The sequence below is a fragment of the Cricetulus griseus genome, chromosome 2, assembly GCF_003668045.3.
Source record: "Cricetulus griseus strain 17A/GY chromosome 2, alternate assembly CriGri-PICRH-1.0, whole genome shotgun sequence".
NCBI classification, from domain to species: Eukaryota; Metazoa; Chordata; class Mammalia; order Rodentia; family Cricetidae; genus Cricetulus; species Cricetulus griseus.
In genome coordinates this window covers 61,042,643-61,060,128 of record NC_048595.1, presented here as the reverse complement: position 1 = coordinate 61,060,128, position 17,486 = coordinate 61,042,643, and the positions used below count along the sequence as shown (strand labels likewise).

General features: G+C 43.9%; 1 pseudogene; it reads left to right on the top strand.

Moving 5' to 3' along the window:
* The first annotated feature begins 2,087 nt into the window (after nucleotides 1-2,087).
* Nucleotides 2,088-8,356, top strand: LOC100759202 (annotated as a pseudogene).
* The last annotated feature ends 9,130 nt before the right edge of the window (nucleotides 8,357-17,486 follow it).

Sequence of the window (17,486 nt, the reverse complement as noted above, 5' to 3'; positions counted from 1 at the left end):
GAAGAACAGTCAGTGCTCTTAACCTCTGAGCCATCTCTCCAGCCCCCTCTTTTTGTTTTTGTTTGTTTGTTTTGTTTCTTTTGTTTGTTTGTTTGTTTTTGCTTTTTTTTTTTTTCGAGACAGGGTTTCTCTGTGTAGCTTTGGAGCCTGTCCCGGCACTCACTCTGTAGCTCTTCCTTTTCCAAATATTCAAGATTACTGTATCTAGCTGAGCGGTGGTGGTGCAGGCTTTTAATCCCAGCACTCCAGAGGCAGAGACAGGTGGATCTCTGTGAATTCAAAGCCAGCCTGGTCTACAGAGTGAGTTCCAGGACAGCCAGGACTGTTTCACAGAGAAACCCTGGCTCGGAAAAACAAACAAACAAACAAACCAAACAAAACCTTAAAAAAAAAGGATTATTGTGCTGGGTGTTGGTGGCATAGGCTTTTAATCCCAGCACTCGGGAGGCAGAGGCAGGCAGATCTCTGTGAGTTCAAGGCCAGCCTGGTCTACAGAGCAAGTTCCAGTACAACCACCAAAGCAATACAGAGAAACCCTGTCTCGAAAAGCAAAACAAAACAAACAAAAAAGGATTATTATATCTAGAAAATGCAGCTTCCATGAAAGGAAGCTGGAAGAGGAAACACCAACCCGGGAAGGGTAGTGTGTGCCTGTACTCCAGTACTCAGGAGGGTTCAGCAGGAAGAGCAGTAGTTCAAGGCTAGCCTCAATTATATGGACTAGCTGAGGATCGAACCAACCAGTCAGTGGTGGGTGCATGTTTCTAATTCCAGTATTTGTCGAGTTAAGAAAGGAGGATCATGAATTTCAAGCCAGCCTAGGGCTAAGTAGTGAGTTGCAGAATAGCCTGAGCTAACTAGTGAGACCCTTTCTCAAAAAACAATAAAACTCCAGACGAGAAGTTGTAGGGGAGGAAATGGGTTCCAGTGTTTCAGAGAGCTGTTTCTAGCCCAGTCTTGGAAACAGAGAAAAAGATTTTAAACAGTTCAATTTTAAGGACAATTTCTACTTATAAGGAAAAAACTATTTTAAAAGCGTGGAACACTTTATCATACATAAGGAAGGTTGGGAACCCCTTGGAATTACTTCTGTAACTGTCCTCAGGAGCAGAAATTGCCATGGATATCTCACCCTTTGGATCAGGGACTAACATATTTTTACAGAGGTGTGAAAAATAACATCTGATATATTGTTTTTGTATCTCTGTGTCCCTGTGTCTGTCTTTTGAGGCAAGGTCTCATATAGCCCAAGCTACTCTCAAACTAGATGAGGGTAGTCTTGACTTCTGATCCCCCTACCTCAGGCTTCTGAGCACCAGGATTATAGGCATGTAGCTCCAAGTCTGGCAGATCTGGCATTTGCTTGCTTGCTTGTTTGTTTTATGCATATAAGCATTTTATCTGCATGTATGCTGTTAATCCTAAAGGCAAAAATAAGACCACTGTTTGTTTGGAACCTCCAGCTTGCCCCTGCTTGATCCTGAAAACCCCATTCCTGTATGTCTCTCCTAATCCCATCCACTCCGAGTTTCTGAATGAAGGAAAAGTGCCAAGAAGCTCAGTTCCAAATTCTTGGCAGTTAGGACTAGGGTTAGAGTTAGGGTCAGAGCAGCTTCTTCCCCTGAAGTTGCCAGCTGCCCCAGTCCCTGCCTACAGTGGTCAGCAGCTTTTGACCACAAACCCAGCTTGTGGTAGACTCATCACCACCCCTCACCTACAATCTATATATTCTGCCTGCTTTAGTTTGAGCGAGTGGCTTCTCTGGCTTCGATCTCTGGGACAGGAGAACCTGCCTGGGAGTTGCTATTCTCAAGTAAATCTGTTCTTATACTTTTTCAGTTCTGCTTGATCCAGCTTAGCGCATCAACAGAGAAACCTATTATGATGGGGGAGAGTGGGCAGAAAATAAGTTCAGGCCTATGTAAGCTATTGAGTGAGTTCAAAGCCAGCCTGAGTAATTTAAAATTTTTATTTATAAATAAAAATATTTATTTATTAATTTGTTTATTTTTTGCTTTTACGAGGCTGGGTTTCTCTATGTAACTTTGGAGTTTGTCCTGGAACTCACTCTGTAGACCAGGCTAGCCTCAAATTCACAGAGATTGGCCTGCCTCTGCCTCCCAAGTGCCGAGATTAAAGGCATTTACCTGAGTAATTTAAGAGAGACTTTATCTCAAAATAAAAAAAAATACAAAACTGGGGAAGGGGCGTGATAGGGAACTAGGGCTGAAGTTGACTAGAAGACTACTTACTTTTCTGGCATGCATGAGGCCCTGGGTTTCATCCCAGAACTGGGAAGGACAGAAGCAAGGGAGGGAGGGAGAGGCAGGCAGGCATAAGGAGGCAACTATAACAGAGAAATTTAAAGGTAAACTAAATACAGCAAAGGTGGGAAACAATTTAAGTGTTGAAATCATTCCCCTGTCACCCACCAGCCTAAAGCCATATTGAAGTTGGTATCTTCTGCTTTTAAAACTTCTATCCTGACTAAACAACTTCATCTAACTGCCATTTCCTGGGGGAACCTCCCTCCCATCCTTTATAACAAAGCTGTAAAATAATTGCTGGATTTCAGCAGCAGGATGGTAAATCAACATACAAAACCAGAGGCTTTTCAACATACCAATAACAAGCTTGCCAAGACATAAATTAGGAAAATACCCCATTTACATCAGCTTTTTAAAAGCAGCTCAAAGTAAACCAAAGAAGAGAAAGGAAGACATTGGGAAATCTAAGAAGAAAGACACCAGGAAGTAGAAAGGCTCATGGATTCCATGTTCGTGGATTGACTGGATAGTGTGGAAATGGCTACATTTCTGAAAACAGGCTACAGATTCAATGCAATCTCCATCAGCAATCCAATGGTCCACACAGTTCCAGCCTCCTTTTGGAAAGGTGTCAGAAACTAGAGGGCAAAGCCTTTTCAATAAATGGTGAAAAGGAACTGGATAGCCAAGCCACAAGCAGAATAACAAAAGCAGATCCATATCTTTTACCTTGTATAAAAATCAATTCAAAAGATTATGGACTCTAATACAGACTAAACATCAAAGAGCTTAATATAAAAATTAAGTGTTAAAGCTGCTAGGGGAAAATGGGGAGCACTTAAAGACGGACATGGGCAAGCACTTTCTGAAAAGGACTCCGACAGCAGCACCTAAGGACGGACAACAGGGAGGACAGAAAATGTAAAACTTCCTGAGTAGCCAAGGATAATTAGCAGAGTGAAGAGACGGTCTACAGAATGGCAGGGCTTGACTGACTATACTTCAGGAAGAGGTTAGTATCTAGAATGTATAAAGGATATCAAAATTTAAGCATAAAAAAAAACAAAAAAAACAAGTCTTCCTTGCTTATCAGAGGTGGTTAACACCTTTAATCCTACCTTGGGAGCCAGAGGTAGGCAGATCTCTGAGTTCAAGGCCAACCTGGTCTACAGAGTGAGTTCCAGGATAGCCAAGGCTACACAGAGAAACCCTGTCTCCAAAATTAAAAAAAAATAAACAAACAAAAAACAAAACCGGGGCAATCACATCTGGGGCGGGGTTGGTGTGCCTGGTGTGTGCGCTATGGGGTGCAGTGTGTGCTTGAAATAGCGGGAACATCATGTCCCGTGGTTCCAGCGCCGGTTTTGACCGCCACATTTCTATTTTCTCTCCCGAGGGCCGACTCTACCAGGTAAAATATGCTTTTAAGACTATTAACCAAGATGGACTCACATCTGTGGCCATCAGAGGAAAAGACTGTGCAGTAATTGTCACACAGAAGAAAGTACCTGACTGAAAGACCCCCGCCCTTAGCTTTCTCTTTTAAGTTTTCCCGCATGCAGCTGGCGAATACATCCTCTCCTGCACCCCCTGACCCTTGATCCCCACAGCTGCCGGCACTTCCCCGCCGCCGGCCCCGGCCCCCGCCGGACCGCTCCGTCCCAAGGTCTCCGCCCCCAAGGTCAGCCACCTGGGCGCGGAGGGAGGAATCAAGTCTGTTGTACCAGACACCAGACCTTGAGAATATGCTGATCTGGAATGGCTCTGTGCCTCATTTGAACCATCAAATAGAATCCCTGCTCCTAGCTTGCGCCTTTTTCCCTATATAAGGACGCCTTTCCCTTGGGGCGGGCGCGCTTAGCCACACAGAAGCTAAGTCGCCCCAGGTACCTGCGTCTCCAATAAAGCCTCTTGTTTTTTTGCATCCAGTTCGTGGCCTCGCTGATTCCTGGGTGTGTGGGTCTCCCTCTACGAAAGTGTCACTTCGGGGGTCTTTCATTTGGGGGCTCGTCCGGGATTAGAGACCCCCCACTCAGGGACCACCGACCCACGTCTGGGAGGTAAGTGTTGTGCGGATCCGCTGTTTTGTCTTGTCTGGTCTGAGTCCGTTTTGTGAATTGCGCTTGCGTTTGTAGTATACAGCTGTGTACATTTGTATTTGGCGGATCCGAGAGGAGCTGACGAGCTCGGACTCCCGACCGCGGCTCCAGGAGACGTCCTGGTAGCGTTTGAAGCCCTCAGGATGAGGGATTTGTATTTTGAACTTGGGAAGCCCTCGGGATGAGGGATTTGTACTTTGAACTTAGATCTATGACTGGACATCTTCCCAGTCTCTTTGGAGAAGGCCCTCGGCTTGAGGGATTTGCAATCTTTACTGGGGGCGAAGAAGGAGGGCCCCCTTCTTCGACCCCACCCCCTTCTCAATTCTTTCGACTCTCTGTCGAAACCGCGCTGCGAAAACCTGTTCTGTGTTCTGTGTTGTTTGGCCTTTGTTTTGTAATTGATGTGCATAAACGCAAATGAATTACTCTTTGTTCCTCAGCTCGAGCGTATAAACTTATCTGGCCTGATCCGGACATCTAAACGGCCTTAAAGTTATTAAGAACTGTAAAAAGGACTTTGATAAAATTTTGATGTTAACTGAGAAATGAAAAAAAAAATATAGGAGACTTAAATAATAAAGAGGGAAAGAAAAAAAAAAGGAAACTTGTCTAAGAATGTCTAAGAGAGTCAGAGAAATGAACTAAAAGGTTATAGAGAATTAAAGCAAGCGGTATAAGTTACAGAGGGTTAAAGCAAGTTGTTGGAGGTCACAGAAAGTTACAGAGGGTTAAAGCAAGTTATAGAAGGTCAGAGGAAAGTTGTCAAAGGTCAGAGAAAAGGTTGTTACAAGTCACAGAAAAACCCTGCCTAAGAAAGAAGTTAAGCTACTGTTTAAGGAATCCTGGCACTTAGATGTGCCTGCCCTGGCCTTGCATCACCTGTACCTCTCTAGAGCAGGTGCTAATTATTTACAGAAATAAGACCTTACCTAGCCACCTGTAGATACTTAATGTGTGCTTAAGGCAAGTAATTAAAACAGACAAACAGACCTCTAATGCTTCAGAGATCTTCAGAATATGGCATTCAAATTGTTATCTTTAAAGTTTTTAATGTCAGACAGACTGCCAGATCCTGACAATGACCCGAAGATTACGAGGCACCTCGGTTCCCGCACCTGGACCAGTGAGCGAGATGCTCAGATATAAAACCTGCCGCCTGCCAGAACCTGGCCGAGACCGTGGACAAAACTGCTGGACGCTGGAAAATTGATTGTACCCCTTTGCCTAGACAAAACAAGGTCAGTCTTTTCCATGTCCCTCTTCCACAGAGAGAAAATAAAACCTCTCACAGTATAGGCCTGGCGAAGATTGTTGTTCTTTGAGACAGCTGCCTCCAACGATAATGGAGAAACTTGGGTTTGGCTAACTGTATATGGACTTGCTTCTAACTGGCTTCTGTCAATTTTTAGTAGATTCGGATAAAATATACCCTTCTCAGATCTCTGAAATATTACTGGTTGTCAGCTTGACAGCATCAGACAGTCAGATCCACTATAGACTAGTCAGTATGTTAGCTGATAAAATAATGACTATCTACTGTTCAGGCACAAGCTCAAGGTTTTTAAGTTTATTTTGGTTGTCATCTAAGTACAAACTTAAAGGGCTTTTCATCAGGCCAAAGGCACCCCTGTCCAATCCATACCTAGCTCTCTGGACAGAAGAAAAATGTACATGCTTATAGCCCAAATCTGTAGTTCTTGCTAGGACTCAAAGTTATAAATATGTTCTTGCTGTTTGAACAGATATCCAGATATCTGCTTTTTCTGCACTGTGGGCTTCAATAAATAAGTTTTAACCTCTGTTCCCAGTTTAAATATGTCTTAAACAGGTTTCTGCTTCTGACAGACATCTGAATATCAGTTGCGGACTACAGGCTGTTCTAAGTAGACTGCGAGCCCTGGACTTGCTATGGATATGAACCAGTCTGCTGATGTGGACACCCCCTATCTCTGCAACAGTGTCTGCTAACCAGAAGCCCCTGATGGATTCCCCATTGCCTAAATTCCTTTTTGCTTTTGACTAGCATTTCAACCTTCTGGGGTCCCTAACTTCGTCCCAAAGTCAGCAGGAAGCAGTTTGGAAAGAAATTTCGCCGTCCATTTTCCCTGGTTAGAATGCTAAGTCAAAAGGAGAACTCCCTTGCATGGGGATGCGAAACGACAGGGGATGCTCACTGGAAGCCTTCATCCTCATGGGACAAGATTCAGGTAACCAGAGGGTGGCAAAAGGGCTCCACCGGTACCACCTCTATGCCTCTCCTTATTTCCTTTACAGCGTATTAGGGAAATCAACCCGATATAAGAGGGAGCCAATATCCTTTACCGTGGCCCTATTATTAGGAGGGATAACAGTGGGGGGCATAGCAGCCGGCATAGGGAATTAATCATTTTAAGCTTCTACAACAAGCCATGCACACAGATATCCAGGTCCTAAAAGAGTCAGTCAATGCACTCGAGAAATCCTTAACATCACTCTCTGAGGTAGTCCTGCAGAACAGACGAGGGTTAGATTTATTATTTTTAATAGTTAGAGACAGCATGGCCAAGCTTAGAGAAAGACTTAACCAGAGACCTCTGAATGAAAGATTCCATTCAGTTACAAGAGAAATGGGGGAATGAAAGACCCCCGCCCTTAGCTTTCTCTTTTAAGTTTTCCCGCATGCAGCTGGCGAATACATCCTCTCCTGCACCCCCTGACCCTTGATCCCCACAGCTGCCGGCACTTCCCCGCCGCCGGCCCCGGCCCCCGCCGGACCGCTCCGTCCCAAGGTCTCCGCCCCCAAGGTCAGCCACCTGGGCGCGGAGGGAGGAATCAAGTCTGTTGTACCAGACACCAGACCTTGAGAATATGCTGATCTGGAATGGCTCTGTGCCTCATTTGAACCATCAAATAGAATCCCTGCTCCTAGCTTGCGCCTTTTTCCCTATATAAGGACGCCTTTCCCTTGGGGCGGGCGCGCTTAGCCACACAGAAGCTAAGTCGCCCCAGGTACCTGCGTCTCCAATAAAGCCTCTTGTTTTTTTGCATCCAGTTCGTGGCCTCGCTGATTCCTGGGTGTGTGGGTCTCCCTCTACGAAAGTGCCTCTTCGGGGTCTTTCACTGACAAATTATTGGATTCCAGCACCGTGACTCACTTGTTCAAAATAACTGAAAACACTGGCTGTGTGATGACTGGGATGACAGCTGACAGCAGATCCCAGGTACAGAGGGCACGCTATGAGGCAGCTAATTGGAAATACAAATACAGCTATGAGATTCCTGTGGACATGCTGTGCAAAAGAGTTGCTGATATTTCTCAAGTCTACACACAGAATGCTGAAATGAGGCTGCTTGGTTGTTGTATGATTTTAATTGGTATAGACGAAGAACAAGGCCCTCAAGTGTACAAGTGTGATCCTGCAGGCTACTACTGTGGCTTTAAAGCCATCACAGCAGGAGTTAAACAGACAGATCAACCATCTTTCTTGAAAAAAAAAAGTAAAGGAGAAATTTGATTGGACATTTGAACAAACAGTGGAAACTGCAATTACATGCCTGTCTACTGTTCTGCCGATTGATTTCAAACCTTCAGAAATTGAAGTTGGAGTAGTTACAGTTGAAAATCCTAAATTCAGAATTCTCTCAGAAGCAGAGATCGATGCCCACCTTGTTGCTCTAGCAGAGAGAGACTGAACGTTGCTATTAGTCTACCAAATCCATGATGCCGCTTGCCTGTGTGTGTGGTAACAGCAAACCAACGTCATAGAGGCCTCTGGGTTGAAGATGGAACCTCTTCCACTCCTCCTGCCTGTGAACTAGTTAGGACTCTGTATAAATAAAACAGTGCTTTTGGAAAAACAAAACAAAACCGCAAGTCTTCTGATTAATAAATGAAAAAAATAAATTGAATACAGCCCTGAAAAGAAGAAACATAAGAGGCCAGTATATTTTTAAAGTGTTTAACACTCTTTGCAGAGAAATACTAATTAAAACTGTTTTAAGATTCCATCTCATCTCAGTTAAAATAATTATCCAGAAAACAAACAAGAGGCTTATCAGTTAAGATGTGTTGTTCTTGCAGCAGTTTGATTCCCAGAACCCACATGGTGGCCCCCAACCATCTGTAACTCCAGTTCCAGGGAATCTGATGCCCTCTTTTGACCTCCATTGGTAGCATGCATGTGTGTGGTACACATACATACATGCAAGCAAAACATTTATACACACAAATAAATAAACCTAAAAAAGAAATTAGAAAGAAAGGTTCCTCATTCGTGGAATATTCCTTTACACTGTGTGAATATATGGCACTGTGGTTGGTTTAATAAAGAAAATAATTGGGGGGCTGGAGAGATGGCTCAGAGGTTAAGAGCACTGGCTGCTCTTCCGGAGGTCCTGAGTTCAATCCCCAGCAACCACATGGTGGCTCACAACCATCCATTATGAGATCTGGTGCCCTCTTCTGGTGTGCAGATATACATGGAAGCAGAATGTTGTATACATAATAAATAAATAAAATCTAAAAAAAAAAGAAAATAATTGACCAATAGCTGGACAGGTAGAGGTTCGGCGGAACTTACAGACAAAAAGGGAGCATGAAGGAGAAGGGAGAAGTCTCAGGATTCTCAAGGAGACTGGAGAGAAGCAAGATGAACTTTCCTTACCTGGGGGGCCATCTTGCTAGTCCCTTTCACAGAGATTTTTTTTGGGGGTGGGGGTGTTGAGATAAGGTCTTTCTATACCTCTGGCTGCCCTGGAACTAGCTCTATAGGCCAGGCTGGCCTTGAACTCAGAGATCTTCCTACCTCTGCCTCCAGAGTGCAGGGATGAAAGGCACCACACCAGGTTTACAAGAAATATGAAAATACATTTTTCAAAGAGAAAGAAAATTGTTTGAGACAGAACTCATTCCCATGTAAAGAAAGTAGAAATATTGAAAAAGAAACCAATGAAGGCAAAATCCATTCTGTCTTCATATGTACATATAGTCCAGGCAGACCTAAACTCTCAAGCTTTCTTTACCCTTCTCAGTTCTGAAATGGCAGGCACATGCCACCATTCCAGGCAAAAATCTTTTTTTTTTTTCTAAAAGGCTCACTTTGTAGAACTGGATGGCCTCATACTCACAGAATCCTGTCTGTTGTTGGATACCACCACACCCTGGTAAATAGCTTATTTTTAAACACCCCCACAAAAACAAAAGAGAGAAAGAAATGCTGTCAAGTATAGGGGTGCATGACTGTCTCCCCTTTGCATGGCAGGTGGAGGCTGGAAGAGAAGTATGGGACCAGCCTCACCTACCATGCTAAGATTAGTACCTTTGTGAATGGAAATTGTCAGTAAGTCCATTTAGGGAATCACCAAATATTTCTAGATGGAAATTTCTGCAAATTTACACACTTCAGAGGAGCATTGTGTCTCTTAATTAGGGTATAATTGTTCCCAAGGTTGCATTTGCTAATAAGACTCAAACTTGCCAGGTGTTGGTGGTGCATGCCTTTAATCCCAGCACTCAGGAGGCAGATGCAGGCAGATCTCTGTGAGTTTGAGGCCATCCTGGTCTACAGAGCGAGTTCCAGGACAGACTCCAAAGCAATACAGAGAAACCCTGTGTCAAAAAAAAGAAAAGAAAAGAAAGGAAAAGAAAAGAAAAGAAAAGAAAAGAAAAAGACTCAAACTTTTGTTTTTGTTGTCCAGTCTGAAACTTTCCCACGAACACACACCCAAATATCCTGGTTTGTATCTCAACCTCATGCCTCTCATATCATAATGGTCAGAGAAGTTAGGGATTCGGGTGGGAAAGATGGCTCAGCACTTAAGAGCACTTACTACTTTGGCTTTTGTGTTTTGTTTTGACGTAAGGTCTCTCTATGTAGCCCTGGTAGGCCTGGAACTTACTATGTAGACTCAGCTGGCCTTGAACTTACAGCTTTACAGAAGGCCCATGTTTAGTTGCCAACACCCATGTGGTGGCTCACAAACATCTATTTTTACTTCAGTTCTGGTCTGACCCTCTTTTCTGGTTTTCCAGGCTACTGTGTGCATGTGGTGCATGTAAAACTCATGCAAAGAACACACGTACATAAATAATAAATAAATATCTAAGAAAAATAGTAGCATGAGCTAATTGGTCCCAATCTTTCCCACTGTTTTTCACTCCCAGTCTCACTCTCATACCTCAAATTTGTAATTGATAGTATTTTCTCTCATTTCTGTCTTTTTTTTTTCTTTCACCTTTTCTTTAGGGGAAGGGTGAGTGGAGTGTGTGTGTGTGTGTGTGTGTGTGTGTGTGTGTGTGTGTGTGTGTGTGTGTGTGTGTGTTTGTAGATATATACAGAGATCAGAAGACAATTTGTAGGCCATGGTTTTCTCCTTTCCATTTTGTATTGGATCCAGGGTTAAAGCTAGGTCACTAGGCTTGTACTGAAAGACCTCAGAAGAGGTACTTTCGTAGAAGGAGACCCGCACCCAGGAATCAGCGAAACCACGAACTCTGGATGCAAGAGCAAGAGGGTTTATTGATTGCTCTTCCCAGCCCATCCCGGCTGCTCCAGAGAGAACACCCAGCATCGGCATAGGCGGGGGGAGACAGAGAGGCATCGGGCTTTTCAGTACAGCAAACAGTGCCTTGACCCAGTGAGAAGTCTCTCCTGTGTTTCCCACCCAGTGACACATCTCTACAGTGATATGTCTCTTCTGTGACACATCTCTCCTGTGTACCCTCTCCCTTCCCTTTATCTTTAGACAGGGTCTCATTGTGTAGCCCTGACTTATATGGAACTTGCTATGTAGGCCAGAATGGCCTCAAAGCCAAAGAGATCCACTTACTTCTGTCTCCTGAGCGCTGAGATTAAAGGTATGCATCACCATGCCTATCATGCCTGACTTCTTTCACATTTTTATTTATTTGTTTGTTTGTTTTTTTGAGACAGGGTCTCTCTCTATATAGCCTTGACTGTCATGGAACTCACTATGTAGACCAGGCTGGCCTTGAACTCACAGAAATCCATCTGCTTCTGCCTCCTGAACAAAGTGATTAAAGGTGTGTGCCACTACAACCAGCTCTTTGACATTTTAAAATACTTCTACCCAAGCTCCCTTTTCTCTGGGCTCCAATTTGCCCCAAACTTTTATGCAAAAGGAATACCCTACACCCTTTAAGCTCTGGCTCAATCTACATGCCTTCCTTCAGGGTCATATGTCAGCTGCCCTCTGATGACACTTGACCCTGTCTGGCTTAGTTCTTCTTTATATCCTCCTTCAGTGTTATGTTAATTCCATTTCCCTCAGGTGTTTCTTGATAATTGACAGAGTGAGGAAACATGAACTGGGTAGGCCACCTCCACATAGCTATCTCCCAGAGATAAGATGGGCAGTGTTAGCTTCCTCATACCTGCCTTCAGCATTCCTCTGAAGACTGTGACACTGACTAGTTCCTGACCTTTCTAACTTATCTGTGGCCACTGAACCATCTAGACCTACCCAGAATGCTGACAGTAGCTTGTTTACTGGAGCTTTCTGGGTCCAGACTTTCCCAGGAAGAGAGTGAGTGATGTCCTTTGTGTCCTCAGATAGGGTAACCCTTGGCTGCTTTGTTTGTGCTCTCTGGAATGAAGATGAAAGATAACAATCTTGAGCTGGATCAGAAACTACCCTTGCGTCTAACTTCTCTTGGTCTTGGATAAGTGACGCATTTTGGAGACAATCTATAGAAGCTCTGTTTCTGGGTTGTTTTTTGTTTGTTTGTTTTTTGTTTTGCTTTTGGTTTCTTGAGACAGGATTTCTCTCTGTAGCACTGACTGGAGACCAAGATGACCTTGAACTTACATAGATCTGCCTGCCTCTGCCTCCTGAGTGCTGGGATTAAAGGGGTGCGCCACTACAGATGGCTAAACCCTTTGTTTCTGAAAACAATGTAGAGGCGCATCAAGTAAAGACACTAGTCCAAAGCCCCTGCTACCTAGTTTGAACAGTTACCCATCTGCTCAGTGCTCCTCCATCTGTACCTCTCACCAGACCAGACTCTCCCCCACTTTTGCAATACGGATCTCACATGTTCTACTTTACTGTAAGTGCTTCAGTCTGTATCTCTAAACAAGTTTCCTTTTTTGTTTATTTTTTAGTTTGATCAGATTTGCCCTTAAATACGGTCCTGAAGTTTATGATCTCATAAAGTTCTGTCATCTTCCAGGGCTCTGTGCCCATCTGCCTCTCCCACCCATCCCAGATAGCCACAGATATGCTTTCTACAATAGCTTTATTTTTGCAGGAATGTCATAGAAATGAAGTCGTGGTAGCCTTTTACAAGCCCTCCTTTTAAGACATAATTGGCCACGTGGTGGTGGTATACACCTTGAATCCCAGCACTCTGGAGATAGAGGTAGGTGGATCTCTGTGAGTTTGAAGTCACCCTAGTCTACAGGAGCTAGTTCCAAGACAGCCAGGGCTACACAAAGAAACCCTTTGTGTCTCAAAACAAAACAAACAAACAAACAAACAAACAAAAGGCATAACTGTGAGGTCTGGGGAGGTGGCTCAGCAGTTTTAAGAGTATTGGTTGCTCTTCCAGAGGTTTTAGTTTCAGTGCCCAGCACCCACATGGCAGCTCACAACTATCTGTAATTCCAGTTACAGGAGACCCAACATTCTCACACAGACATACATGAAGGAAAAACACCAATGCACATAAAAAGAAAAAAAGGTATTAAAAAATAAAATATAGGCCTGGCGTTGGTGGTGCATGCCTTTAATCCCAGCACTTGGAGAGGTAGAGGCAGACGGATCTCTGTGAGTTCGAGGCCAGCCTGGTCTACAGAACAAGTTCCACGACAACCTCCAAAACAATACAGAGAAACCCTGTCTCTAAACCCCCAACAATAAACAAACAAACAAACAAACAAACAAATAAATAAATAAATAAAATATAGCTGTGGAGCTGTGCACCTGGCTTACTAAATCACAATCTGCATGAATACCCTGAGCAAGGTCCACCAGGACACTTCTGTTGCTGGAAGTTGGTAGTAAGATGTAAGTGAGGATCTTTTTCCTCCTAATGGGTCTCATAATATAGATCTAAGCTGGCCTGAACTTCAGGCAACCAACTTTCATCGTCCTGCCTCAGGCTGGAGTATAATCATGAACCGCCATGTCTATTGATTGAGAAGTAGTCCTGATGGTTTGGCTGTCACCATGACCACCCCTTCTCCTAGTTTCATACAGTTCATCTCTTGCTTCTCAGCCCTGCCCACTGCTCAACTCCCTCCAACTGCTCAGTATCCAGGCCCTGTGGCTTCCCGTAGGGCAGCTGTAGATGTCAGCATGCCCAAGGAGATGCTCCCTATCTCCCACCCTCCTCCCCTGCTCCAGCTTTCAAGAGTCTCATCCCCATGATCTGCAAATCTCTCTAATCCCAATATGTTCTTAATCTCCTATCTTGTGTTTTCTCAGATATTCAGCCTGTACCTTGACTCAAAATGAATCTAAGTTTTCCCTTTTATCTGGCTTTTGGCCTAGTAATCTCCTTTTGGACTACTCAGGTCATTCGAAGTTGTCTCTATTTCTTCCCACTCTTTCATGGCTTAATTTCTTCCTAGGGATTTAGCTTTGTTGACTCTCCTGTGTTTGCTAGCCTTTATTAAGTCATGCTGGGGTGAGGACAAAGCCTCTTTCATGTCAGTAGTTTGTAACATAGTACACTTGCCCAAGTTAGGTATTGGCCCAGTATTCACCTGAAGCTCTGATTTACTTCATGAATTTTCTTCATTCTAAGATCCAGACCAAGGAACAGCCTCAGTTGAGGGTGTGTCAACTAGCCTTGAACTCTACCTGCCTCTGCCTTTCAAGGGCTGGGATTAACAGCATTCACCACCATACTGAGCCTTCAATTTTTACCAATTAATCCTGTTACATTTTTGTTCTTTTAATGAGTCTCACCCCGAGGCTCTGCCTTGTCAGGAATTCATCTGGCTTCAAATTTGCAGCAAGTCTCTTGCCTCTGTATTCTTCATGCTAGGGAAAAGGGTTGAGTTATTACATCCAGCTATTGGATTGGGTTCTTTGGAGCCAAGAGTAGTATTTTTATTGGCCTTATGTTATCCATCACTTAATATGAAGATTCTTTTTTTTTTTTTCTTTTTTCTTATTTTTGGTTTTTCGAGACAGGGTTTCTCTGTGGCTTAGGAGGCTGTCCTGGAACTAGCTCTTGTAGACCAGGCTGGTCTCGAACTCACAGAGATCCACCTGCCTCTGCCTCCCGAGTGCTGGGATTAAAGGCGTGTACCACCAACGCCCGGCTAATATGGAAATTCTTAAGAGCTGCCTGCTAAGTCTTTGCAAGCTAGAGTAAGTCAACAGCCATCTATCCAGAATCATTAGACAAAACACACCGTAATTATACTATGCTCTTCAAGCGGGCAAAGCTTTCTACATTTTTCCTTGTTTTTTTGTTTGTTTGTTTTTGTTTTTTGTTTTATTTTATTTTTGAGGCAATGTCCGATGAAGCCCAAGCAATCCTCAAATTTTCGGTGTAGCCAGGGATGATCTTGAACTTTTTATTTTTATTTTAATTTTTATGTGCATTGGTGTTTGACACGAATGTCTTTGTGAAGGAGTCAGATCCCCTGGAACTTGAGTTACAGACAGTTAGGGTTAGGGTTAGGGTTAGGGTTAGTGTTAGTTGTGAGCTGCCATGTGGGTGCTGGGAATTGAACCTGGGTCCTCTGAAAAAGCTGCCAATGCTCCTAACCACTGAGTCATCTCTCCAGCCCGGATCTTGAACTTTTGTCCCTTCTGCCATCTTTTCCCAAATGCTGAGATTTATAGGGGTGCACTGCCACACAGTTTTATATGCTGCTGAGGATGGAGCTCTGGGCCTCATGTCCATGGCCATGAGGCTTGCTAGGCAAGCATCCTACAAAATGAAGTGTGTCTGCAACCTCAAGCCCACTTATTTTTATTGTTTATCCAGTCCTAACATTGTTTGTAGTTTTCAGCGCAGATTATAGCCAGAAGAGGACACTTATAGCAGCCATCAAGGGCTTGTCAGCAAACAAGAAGCATGCACCTGACCCAGCAACCACGTGCCCACTTGTGGCTGCAGTGTTTCCTGGCAAGGACCTGCTGCCTGCAAATCCCCACTTTTCTTTTCTTTTCTTTTCTTTTCTTTTTCTTTTTCTTTTCTTTTCTTTTCTTTCTTTCCTTCCTTCTTCCTTCCTTCCCTCCCTCCTTCCTTTCTTCCTCTTTTTCTTCCTTCCTTTCTTTTCTCTCTCTCCTTCCCCTTCTCCCTTCTTCTTCCCCTCTTCCTCTTCCTAATCTTTCTCTTTTTCTTTTTTGGTGAAGGGCTAGAACCCAGACCTCATACATGACACACACAGACACACAGACACACAGACACACACAGACACACACTCACACACACAGAGAGAGAGAGAGAGAGGAGAGAGAGAGAGAGAGAGAGAGAGAGAGAGAGAGAGAGAGAGAGAGACTTACAACGAGCCCTCTTCCTCATCCCTGACCCTAGAGTCTCAAATTAAAAGCAAAGAGACAGGTAAGGTGGTGCATGCCATAATTGTACCATTCCTAAGGGAGAGGCAAGAGGATCTCGAGTAAGTAATAGGTTTCATTATGACATTTTAAAACATATGTTTTAATTATTTTTGTTGCTGCAACCAAATGTCTGACAAAGGTTTATGCCAAGGAGAATGGGCTTATTCTGACTCAGAATTCGTAGAAATATTGTCCATTATAGAAGGAAAACATGGTGATGTGTGCAAGCATAATGCAAACTGGTCACAGTGTGTTCCTGTCAGGAGGCTGTGAGAGGTGAAAGCTGGTGTTCAGCTGGTTTTCTTTCTTCCATTCGGAACCACAGCAGGATGGAATCACCCGCATTCAGGGTCCCTCATTCCTTCTTCTGTATCTCCTCCGTGATTTCAAATCCAGGCAAGGTGACAAAGATTATGCTTTAGTCACTGCACATTGTTCTCATCTAGCCCCTCATCCACTGTTAGGGGATTTGGATTTTTAAAGAATCTAAGTCCAGAGTGAAATTGTACCCCCCCCTTTTCATACTTCTTGAACTTGCCTGCATATAGAGGGGGGAGTTTTGCTCCGTTTCATCCAGTGTGTCTGTGGTGAGTGCCAGGCAGTTTGCACATCTGAGAAGTTCCCAGCTGCTGCTGTTGCTGCTGGCCTGACCTTTGGAATCACCAGCCTAAGTCAACTGAGCTGAGCGATACTCTGGCCAACCGGGAAAATGCAGAGAATTTCATCCTTGATTAGGCCCTTCTTGCTTTACTTACTCAGGTGCCTACAGTTTTGTTTTGTTTTTCCCAGTAAAGATGCTGTGATTTGATAAATTTCACTTGTGGAACCAGCTGAGCCGGATATTTCCCATCAGATATTCGCTTAGGTAAATATTGTTGCACACTAAGTAAAAATCGAAGATATCATGGGCATGTTGGCTCACTTGCGTGGTGACTCTCCAGAACCTGGTCTCATGGCTTTCTATCAGTGACTCATATTTAGACCAAAGGTACTATAAGCAAACTCATCACAGAACTGAGTGGGCTTCGTTACTGTTGCTAACCCCCCACCCACACACACCTGAAAACTGTTTGCAAGATATCAGAATTGAGTATGAAACCATTGGATAGTTTTTCAAGTACCACAGTATTAATGGAATTCAATCTCAAAATGGATTACCTGACAATAGCTACTAATATTAAGTTAGTATACTGTAGTTATTGGAAAAGTGCAATTATCAGAAACATTTTACTAGTGGTCAGCGGGCCAGCACTGGTGTCACTGGAGGATTCCCTAACTTTTGTGCTCTCTGCCGCTCATCCACAGCTAGTGGCTCACACTGTGCGTTTGTAATGAGAAGGCATTAAGGAGGTGGAAGCATTAAGGCAGAAAATGCTGCGCTGGTATATTGATTATTTCAAGTTGAAATCACTTAAGGAGCTGTGCCTTCATAAAGGGCCATTTGGCCTTTCCCCCTATATGCAACAAGCCTTTCTCCTATAAGTAACAAGTCATAGGGGGGCTTTGGAGGATAGCTTGGAATGTAGGAGGGAGTATGCCTACTATGTTTGGGGCCCTGGATTATATCCCCGGCACCACAGAAACAAAATGATGA